Genomic DNA, 12542 nt, shown 5'->3' on the forward strand with positions numbered 1-12542 from the left:
GACATATGACACAATATGAAAGAATCCTTTATATATACTTGAATAAATGATTATTACTTTTAGAGATTTTAAATTCGAGCATAACATTTATAAAATATTTAAATGTTTGTTATAAAATAATTATTTTTTAAATAAATATTATATTTTAATCATCGACTAATTAAAAAAAGGTAAAGTAGGTAAATAGTCATTGAATTTTTAGGACACTTATATTTTGGCCACTCAACTTTTAATCGTTTGCAGTAAGGTCCCTGTTGTAACCATTTACTGACATGACACTTAACTGTCGTTAACCCCCTTATCCCTTCTTCTTCTTCTTCTTCTCCCGTTCACCCCACTTTCAGTTAGCGATGGGTCACACCACCATCACCATCGGCACAAACGTCGCCTCCCAACCACACCCTGACCCTTGATTTATACTAATCGCCAACCGTTTGTCCAAATCGCGAGAAAACTGTTAGAACACCCATCCCTGATCTCCGTCGTCAATTGTCGATAATCGTCAACGCCAGTACTGTAACACCCCCAACCCGTATCCAACCCGGATACGAGTCCGAAGTGTCACATTGACTTTTCAAACCTTGACTCTTAAGAAAAATCCCGGGAAATTTAAAACTTTATTTAAAACAAAATACAGACTTTATCAGAGTGCTCGTACTTAATGACTTATTACATGCCAACACTTTATACATAACCAAATACATACTTTGTCAAATATTTCTGATCTGATCTTTTGGTAAGGAAAACTGACCTGTCTTGCTCCGCATTACTCTTACTCTTTTTGAAACCTACGTGTGAAACAATCACACGCTAAGTCGAAGACTTAGTGAGGCATAACAACTTATAATGCACTTTATAACATATACCGATACATGCATGTTCTGTTCTATCATGTTATAGCAATTCCATGCATTTTTCATATCATATAAAATCATATCAGATTAATTACAGTAAATACATACATACACATAATTCATCATTAACAGTTTATCATGTAATCACATACTTTGTCAATCAAACACTATACACACACAAAATCATATCATTTCTATAGCATTTATCATACCACTAACATATATTTGTTCATATCTCTGGATTAGCCCATGTACATATGTGAGAACTATCGATATGTGAGTCTATAGAGGTTGTGCACTGATGCTGTCACCACAGCTCGTATAATTGCACCGAAGTGCCGCGTAGAATTGCACCGTAGTGCCATATAATGATGTCCATAAGGACCACATAGAATTCCTTAAGAATCATATACATATGCTAGGGATCATATATGTGTCTTTCCAGACTTCACACATGTTCCAAAGAATATACATATCCCGAAGGACCGCGTAGAATTGCACCGTAGTGCCATATAATGATGTCCATGAGGACCACATAGAATTCCTTAAGAATCATATACATATGCTAGGGATCATATATGTGTCTTTCCAGACTTCACACATGTTCCAAAGAATATACATATGTCCCGAAGGACCGCGTAGACCCTCGACTCTTGGCATGCCAACTATACCCCTAGCTCTCATGACACATAACATGGGCGTTATCATTTATTTCATTTCAAATATTCACATAAACTTGTAATTCACTTTCACATATCACGTATCACATAGCTTCTTTTCGTATTCACATAGTCACGTAGTTCACTTACACGTAGATCATTTCCATATAATTCACATGTCACATATCATGTTTTCATATAATTTCTATCATTTCTCACCCAATCACCTTTATTCATATAACCATACTTATCATATCTTGTTCACATAAGATCATATACTTCATATAATATATAGAAACACCTAGAACACTTTCACGTAGCTTATAGTCATAGGTCTTATCTCATAACATATACTTGTTTTCACATATATATATATTTCATATCATTTCTTATACCATCACATAATTCATTTAACATACATAACATATTATGTAACATTATAATAGAAATACCTATAAGTCATATCACTTAGAGCACATATATACTTATAGTCACATTGCTTATATCTTAATCTTATGCCTTCTCTTAGACATATATTCACATGTTCAGGTAATCCACCATTTCATCACATAATTATGTATTCATATAACTCATTTCATTCATATTTATCTATATATATATATATCCTCAAGATTTATCCTAATATAAATCATATAGCACTCTTATAATTCATATTATATTCATCTAGGGCAGACTTATAAACATATCTCACTTCTATTATTTCTTTATATATATAATCTAATCTGTTTACTTAATGCAATTTCATATAACTCCTATAATCTTCTCATATAACTTCATAAATTTCTATCATACAACCCATGTGTTATAGTTTTATTTAAACATATGAATCTTTCCCATCTAGCTTATCTTATATGTTCATCTTATCATTTATGTTCAAATCTCCTAGTTAGTGTACTAATCTCACTTCATCCTATAGATCAATATTATCCAGCTTATTTCACTTATCATATAATAATAATTATATTTTACTATGATCACATAGTTTATATCTCATATAATTCATAACCTTTCTTATGTAATTACTTATACTTTATCATCTAACACATAAAAGAACAGATCAATCCATATAATCAAGCATACATACATGCATATTCAACTCATGCCTTTAATCATGCATTCATGTGTAACACTTCAGGAAATAGACTCATCGCAAGTCTTATTCCCATCGCACATCATATACTATTGAATATGCACTCACCTGGTCTCACTAGTCAATTTCAATCTCTTATCTTTCCCTTGATCGATCTTACTTGCCAAACGTTCCGGAATTACTTTATGCATAGAATCTACATAAATGTACATTTCGAGGCAATCATTAGATACCTACACATTGTAATTGGATACTAGCAACTTAAACGAACTTATTAAACCCATATTCCCAATTTCCTTTAGGGGGAATCGGTTCCCTACTATGGGGGTATCGATTCCCTAATGACATTCTGGAAATGTTGTTCGTTTGAAGGGGTATCGGTTCCCCTTGAATGGGTACCGATTCCCCTTGCCCAGAAATCATATTTTCAACCCGAAAATTACTTCATTTCCACTCAAACACTTCATATATCATCCCCTTTTCATTCTTAACTCTAGTACACATACTTAAACCAATCTATATTCATTTATTTCATCTTAAACCTAAAAATCATATCTTCCATATGAGATTCAAAAATCATACCAAATTTTCAATGTGTTCAAATTCCAATTCTAACACTTCATACTTCTTAATTAGATTGATGACAAGTCAAATTCATCCATAAAACTTCAACAACCATACCATATCAAAATTTCATCTTAAAACTCATATTGCAAATTCCTTCATAATTCCTTTATCTTATTGTTTAAATCCCATATAAGCTTTCCTTAAGCTTATTTAATACCCAAAGAATCAAAACTAAGCTTAAAACTCCAGAATTAACCAACTAAAATTAAACTTACCTTTGCCTTGCTCTCCCACGTATGAAGAAGAAGAAAGGAGCAGAGAACTCTGGATACTTCTCAAATTTCCCACGTTTATATTACCTTAAAAAAATCATAAAAATCTTTCTGATCAAATGACCATAATACCCTTAATTTCCTTTAATAATTACCAAATAACCTTCAATATATATATTTAATTTAAATATATACATATACCCGGCTCGATTCCCGGCCCAATACCGACCCAATACCCGACCCAATACCCGGCCCAATACCCGTTTAAATAACCGTTTATGTTAAACGGGATACCCATTTCCCCGCGGTTTTCCCCGATTACCCGACGGGGATCCTCATTTAAATCCCTGTGATTTTTTAAACGGGGACAGATACCGATTTTTTAAACGAGGACGGAGACGGGGGACCAATACCCGACCCAAACCCGGCCCGTTGCCATCCCTAATCACGGGCTCGTTTTTCGAACAGATTTTTCATTTAATTACTTACTCTAAACTTTTTTCCTTTACCCTCCAACATTTTAAGCTTCTTATTCTTGGTTTTGTTACCTTTCTTTTTACCCATATTTCTTTTTCTTTTTCCAACTGCAACATTGGCATCCTCCATTATCATTACCAGCTTCTTCCTTTCAATAGAAAAATCCAAGACAGAAGGATGGGAAAAAAAATAGAAGATTACCAAACCCCTTTTTAAACCCTCTCTCTCTCTCTCTATATATATATATATATATATAATATATATATAAGCGCTCTTAAATTATTTGTTTGGGCCCTTCAATTTTGTTTGAGGTCTTCATTCTTTATACGATTTCGTGGGCCTGTTCATTCTCCTTTGTGTCTCATAAGATTCATGTCTATGACCGTAAACAAGTTAAGAGTCGAATTTGAGGTTTATTAAGTTTGATTTGATTCAAAAGGTTTAAATTTAAATTTGATTTGAAAATTTACGAGTTAAAATTATTAAGTTTTACTCGAATTTAAAATTGAAGTTTGACTCGAACTGAAAAAATTAAACTAAAAATATTTTCAATTTAACTCGATTAAAGTTTAAACTCGTGTTCAAAGTACTTGAAAATTTATATTGTATTTTTTATTAAAACAAAATTATTATTAATAATTTAATTAAAAAAATTAAAATTTCAATATATATTTTTAATTACTCATGAGTTTTTGAGTCAGATATTAAGTAATTAGTTTCGACTTATTAAAAATTTTAGTCGAGTTTGAATTTAAAACGAGTCTATTTGAATCGGATATTAACTAAACTTTGACTAAGTTGATTTTTTTAAACGTGAAAGGCCGATAAAATTTATTGAACAATAATAAATGATAGCTCATAAAGTCTTGCCAACCATCAAGCAAAAACCAAAGCATTATAAATGGTCAAAGTAGAAATCGACAACCAATGACAGAAATGCAAAACAAAACATAAAATTAACTCAGCCGGTAGATCCCCTCCGTGGTAAAGGTTTGACGACGATCAAATGACCATGAGAATAAAAGAAAACAAATATGGGTGTTTGGTTCAAGGATTGTGGCACATTCTCATGTTTGGTTGGTCGGAAATCTCATTTCCGGTAATGTTTATTATCAATAGTAGATTTTTTGGGGTATATTACCGGGAATGTCATTATCTCATTTCCCTTAGGTATTGTAACATTACCGGCGTTTTGGACTAAAATGCCCTTAAATTTTTATTTTTTTTCAAAAATATCATTCTTCTGTCATTGAATAATAAAAATTCTACGAAGATTAAATTATAAATTTATCCTTAAATTATTTTAGATTTACAAAAAAAATCTATAATTAAAATTTTATATGAAGTTCAGAGGTAAATTTTTTTTACCCTTTCATTAAACATTTTTTATATTTTAATTTTGTAAAAAAATATAAATATGAATTTAATTTTTTTTAAATAAAATATATAATATTGTACAATTTGTAATATTATACAAATATATAATAAGAACAATTTGGTCAAATATACATTCCAATAATCTTTTATTCCTTTAACCAAACACGGTAATCTTACATTTCTACTAAACCAACCAAACATAAAATACAACATTCCCAGTAATCCTATTCTCCGGTAATCTTTTATTCCCACTGATAATCTTACATTCCGTAAACCAGACACCTAAGAGTCTTAAAAGCTTCACCCCAATCCTTACCAAGGGATTAATCCAGCGTCTATCCTTCGACGTTTGCACCATCATTGGTTGTGGGGCCTCTTCGATCCTAAACCTGCCTTCGTCTCCCACTGATGCAACCGTGGCCAGGAAGTGAGCTGCAGCGTTTCCAACGCGAGGAACGACCAAAATATCCACCTATTACTTTGTTTATATTTTAGTCATCAAATTATTATTTTTTAAAATTATATCTAATATAGTTTTGTTTTGTTTTGTTTTTATTTTAATCATATATTGTAAAGTTTTAAACGATATTACTGACATGTCACCATAAGGTAATATAATGTCAATATGATTTTTTTACCATAACGACATTACCATTAATTTTTTAAAAGATGAGTGACTAAAATAAACCAAAACGTAATATTAGTATGATTTAAAAGAATAATAGTTAAATGATCAAATAAAACTAAATAATATGTGAATAACTAAATAAATATTTTATTCGTAAAAATCAAATTTATTTATTATCTCGTGTGAAAATATACACCAGACATATGACACAATATGAAAGAATCCTTTATATATACTTGAATAAATGATTATTACTTTTAGAGATTTTAAATTCGAGCATAACATTTATAAAATATTTAAATGTTTGTTATAAAATAATTATTTTTTAAATAAATATTATATTTTAATCATCGACTAATTAAAAAAAGGTAAAGTAGGTAAATAGTCATTGAATTTTTAGGACACTTATATTTGGCCACTCAACTTTTAATCGTTTGCAGTAAGGTCCCTGTTGTAACCATTTACTGACATGACACTTAACTGTCGTTAACCCCCTTATCCCTTCTTCTTCTTCTTCTTCTCCCGTTCACCCCACTTTCAGTTAGCGATGGGTCACACCACCATCACCATCGGCACAAACGTCGCCTCCCAACCACACCCTGACCCTTGATTTATACTAATCGCCAACCGTTTGTCCAAATCGCGAGAAAACTGTTAGAACACCCATCCCTGATCTCCGTCGTCAATTGTCGATAATCGTCAACGCCAGTACTGTAACACCCCCAACCCGTATCCAACCCGGATACGAGTCCGAAGTGTCACATTGACTTTTCAAACCTTGACTCTTAAGAAAAATCCCGGGAAATTTAAAACTTTATTTAAAACAAAATACAGACTTTATCAGAGTGCTCGTACTTAATGACTTATTACATGCCAACACTTTATACATAACCAAATACATACTTTGTCAAATATTTCTGATCTGATCTTTTGGTAAGGAAAACTGACCTGTCTTGCTCCGCATTACTCTTTACTCTTTTTGAAACCTACGTGTGAAACAATCACACGCTAAGTCGAAGACTTAGTGAGGCATAACAACTTATAATGCACTTTATAACATATACCGATACATGCATGTTCTGTTCTATCATGTTATAGCAATTCCATGCATTTTTCATATCATATAAAATCATATCAGATTAATTACAGTAAATACATACATACACATAATTCATCATTAACAGTTTATCATGTAATCACATACTTTGTCAATCAAACACTATACACACACAAAATCATATCATTTCTATAGCATTTATCATACCACTAACATATATTTGTTCATATCTCTGGATTAGCCCATGTACATATGTGAGAACTATCGATATGTGAGTCTATAGAGGTTGTGCACTGATGCTGTCACCACAGCTCGTATAATTGCACCGAAGTGCCGCGTAGAATTGCACCGTAGTGCCATATAATGATGTCCATAAGGACCACATAGAATTCCTTAAGAATCATATACATATGCTAGGGATCATATATGTGTCTTTCCAGACTTCACACATGTTCCAAAGAATATACATATGTCCCGAAGGACCGCGTAGAATTGCACCGTAGTGCCATATAATGATGTCCATGAGGACCACATAGAATTCCTTAAGAATCATATACATATGCTAGGGATCATATATGTGTCTTTCCAGACTTCACACATGTTCCAAAGAATATACATATGTCCCGAAGGACCGCGTAGACCCTCGACTCTTGGCATGCCAACTATACCCCTAGCTCTCATGACACATAACATGGGCGTTATCATTTATTTCATTTCAAATATTCACATAAACTTGTAATTCACTTTCACATATCACGTATCACATAGCTTCTTTTCGTATTATCACATAGTCACGTAGTTCACTTACACGTAGATCATTTCCATATAATTCACATGTCACATATATCATGTTTTCATATAATTTCTATCATTTCTCACCCAATCACCTTTATTCATATAACCATACTTATCATATCTTGTTCACATAAGATCATATACTTCATATAATATATAGAAACACCTAGAACACTTTCACGTAGCTTATAGTCATAGGTCTTATCTCATAACATATACTTGTTTTCACATATATATATATATTTCATATCATTTCTTATACCATCACATAATTCATTTAACATACATAACATATTATGTAACATTATAATAGAAATACCTATAAGTCATATCACTTAGAGCACATATATACTTATAGTCACATTGCTTATATCTTAATCTTATGCCTTCTCTTAGACATATATATTCACATGTTCAGGTAATCCACCATTTCATCACATAATTATGTATTCATATAACTCATTTCATTTCATATTTATCTATATATATATATATCCTCAAGATTTATCCTAATATAAATCATATAGCACTCTTATAATTCATATTCATATTCATCTAGGGCAGACTTATAAACATATCTCACTTCTATTATTTCTTTATATATATAATCTAATCTGTTTACTTAATGCAATTTCATATAACTCCTATAATCTTCTCATATAACTTCATAAATTTCTATCATACAACCCATGTGTTATAGTTTTATTTAAACATATGAATCTTTCCCATCTAGCTTATCTTATATGTTCATCTTATCATTTATGTTCAAATCTCCTAGTTAGTGTACTAATCTCACTTCATCCTATAGATCAATATTATCCAGCTTATTTCACTTATCATATAATAATAATTATATTTTACTATGATCACATAGTTTATATCTCATATAATTCATAACCTTTCTTATGTAATTACTTATACTTTATCATCTAACACATAAAAGAACAGATCAATCCATATAATCAAGCATACATACATGCATATTCAACTCATGCCTTTAATCATGCATTCATGTGTAACACTTCAGGAAATAGACTCATCGCAAGTCTTATTCCCATCGCACATCATATACTATTGAATATGCACTCACCTGGTCTCACTAGTCAATTTCAATCTCTTATCTTTCCCTTGATCGATCTTACTTGCCAAACGTTCCGGAATTACTTTATGCGTAGAATCTACATAAATGTACATTTCGAGGCAATCATTAGATACCTACACATTGTAATTGGATACTAGCAACTTAAACGAACTTATTAAACCCATATTCCCAATTTCCTTTAGGGGGAATCGGTTCCCTACTATGGGGGTATCGATTCCCTAATGACATTCTGGAAATGTTGTTTGTTTGAAGGGGTATCGGTTCCCCTTGAATGGGTACCGATTCCCCTTGCCCAGAAATCATATTTTCAACCCGAAAATTACTTCATTTCCACTCAAACACTTCATATATCATCCCCTTTTCATTCTTAACTCTAGTACACATACTTAAACCAATCTATATTCATTTATTTCATCTTAAACCTAAAATCATATCTTCCATATGAGATTCAAAATCATACCAAATTTTCAATGTGTTCAAATTCCAATTCTAACACTTCATACTTCTTAATTAGATTGATGACAAGTCAAATTCATCCATAAAACTTCAACAACCATACCATATCAAAATTTCATCTTAAAACTCATATTGCAAATTCCTTCATAATTCCTTTATCTTATTGTTTAAATCCCATATAAGCTTTCCTTAAGCTTATTTAATACCCAAAGAATCAAAACTAAGCTTAAAACTCCAGAATTAACCAACTAAAATTAAACTTACCTTTGCCTTGCTCTCCCACGTATGAAGAAGAAGAAAGGAGCAGAGAACTCTGGATACTTCTCAAATTTCCCACGTTTATATTACCTTAAAAAAAATCATAAAAATCTTTCTGATCAAATGACCATAATACCCTTAATTTCCTTTAATAATTACCAAATAACCTTCAATATATATATTCAAATAATCATTGAATTCTTTCATTCTTCTACTTTAGTCACCAAATTCTGAAACTTTACAATTTGGTCACTAACCCGGTATTGCGGATGTTACAAATCTCCCCTCCTTTTAAGAAAATTCGTCCTTGAATTTTTCACTGCACCTCTTAATAAGAACATATCTTCTAATGTTCTTATGTTGCTTCCCTGACTTATTCTTTCTTATCATCATCAGAACTTACTTTTCAATCCTTTAGTTTTCCGACTATCTTTTTCGTTTATACATTCATCCTCTGTTGCTTATCATATCAACAATAACCAGTAATATCAATCCATTGTTGTCTTTTCTCTCATTCGATTATGCATCTTTCCTTTGACCTTTCTAAAATTCAATATAATGTCACTCATCATGTTGACAGTAACATCCATCTCTATATCATAAATCCATCTATTTCTTCATAACTCTCTAATTGCCTTATAATCATACCAAACTTGTATTTCGTCATCATTTGACCAAAACACAACTTTAAATCTTCTTCAATGTGATTAAACATATACTTTAAGGAGTCAAACAATATTTTCACATCACCTTGCACACTTGTCTTATTTCTATATCAAAATTGTCCTCTGTACTTCCATATTTATCGGATCTGATCCTTTTAAATCAATCCCTTTCATTTCTTTATTCCTTATACATAAATCATATATTTCCTTTCATGTTCACATACTCTAATAACCCATTTCTTATACATAACTTCATTCTTCATCATTCTTATACTTGTATTTTTCTTCTTGAAGGTTCCATACAAATACTTATCTCAGTTCCTACATCATAGCTATCTGCTCAGAATATACAACCATATTCAAATTCACATCATAATCAATTAACTCAACTTTATATTTTCCTTCAATCTTATAACTCTATCACCTTTACTCTGACAGCTAGTCAATAACATATGTTCAATATAGGGTACAAACCCTAATCAACCAAACACATACATCCTTTCAAATCGAAATTATCTTAAAATTTGCTTACTCAACTTATCAATTTCACCTCTATTCTCATACATCCCGAAATTTCTTTTACTCAAACTCAACATTCTGACTTCCTGTGTCCTATCATCTGATCATCGATATACATATTCTCAAACTCTTCTTATCAATCCTCAGCTTTACTTAAATGTACAAATTCTTACTTCTTTTTCCTTTACTATACCACATTACTATGATCCAAATATGCAACTGTATCCAGATCCATTGCAGATCTGGTTATCATATCCTGACAATATCTTATAATCTTATAATTCCAGTACATTTTTATCACATACTCTAGTTAGCCAATGCTAACTCCTTCCATCTTAACTGCAAACCCTTATCATAAACATACTCTTGTTTATGCGCAATACTATCACTTCGTTTCAAACTCATAAGCTCTGACTTTATACATCTTATACACTTGTCACTGATGCTCTTATCCTTGAGTTCTTCTATACGTACTCATCACGTCCTTAGATCTTTTTAACCTTCTTATGGTGACACCTGTTCACCATATTCTATCTTATCCACATAATAACAAAACTACTCTATATCATTTTTCCGATTCCAAACGATGAAAACTTTCTATCATTATTCAGATATGATTTCAGCTTTCTGAAATCAACTTTTGATCTTACTAGGCATTTCCTGAGGTATCCGCTCTTCATCCTGCCTGGCCAGGCCAGGTGAATAGCTATCACAATCAGGAATATCACCTTTCACTTACTTCGAAATTATCACGATCGGATTCCTACTGTATTAAACTATTCTTATTCTATTAGCAAGATAACATATTCCTTACACTATCAGATCAGAATTTTTTTTTCAATCTATGTTGGCATGTACACCTTTTATGACACTTTGGACTTCGGTTTATGCCGAGAATCGGCTAAACTTTAGCTCTGATACCATTAAATGTAACACCCCCAACCCGTATCCAACCCGGATACGAGTCCGAAGTGTCACATTGACTTTTCAAACCTTGACTCTTAAGAAAAATCCCGGGAAATTTAAAACTTTATTTAAAACAAAATACAGACTTTATCAGAGTGCTCGTACTTAATGACTTATTACATGCCAACACTTTATACATAACCAAATACATACTTTGTCAAATATTTCTGATCTGATCTTTTGGTAAGGAAAACTGACCTGTCTTGCTCCGCATTACTCTTTACTCTTTTTGAAACCTACGTGTGAAACAATCACATGCTAAGTCGAAGACTTAGTGAGGCATAACAACTTATAATGCACTTTATAACATATACCGATACATGCATGTTCTGTTCTATCATGTTATAGCAATTCCATGCATTTTTCATATCATATAAAATCATATCAGATTAATTACAGTAAATACATACATACACATAATTCATCATTAACAGTTTATCATGTAATCACATACTTTGTCAATCAAACACTATACACACACAAAATCATATCATTTCTATAGCATTTATCATACCACTAACATATATTTGTTCATATCTCTGGATTAGCCCATGTACATATGTGAGAACTATCGATATGTGAGTCTATAGAGGTTGTGCACTGATGCTGTCACCACAGCTCGTATAATTGCACCGAAGTGCCGCGTAGAATTGCACCGTAGTGCCATATAATGATGTCCATAAGGACCACATAGAATTCCTTAAGAATCATATACATATGCTAGGGATCATATATGTGTCTTTCCAGACTTCACACATGTTCCAAAGAATATACATATG

The sequence above is a fragment of the Hibiscus syriacus genome, unplaced genomic scaffold, assembly GCF_006381635.1.
Source record: "Hibiscus syriacus cultivar Baekdansim isolate YM2019G1 unplaced genomic scaffold, ASM638163v2 tig00111693_pilon, whole genome shotgun sequence".
Taxonomy (NCBI): domain Eukaryota; kingdom Viridiplantae; phylum Streptophyta; class Magnoliopsida; order Malvales; family Malvaceae; genus Hibiscus; species Hibiscus syriacus.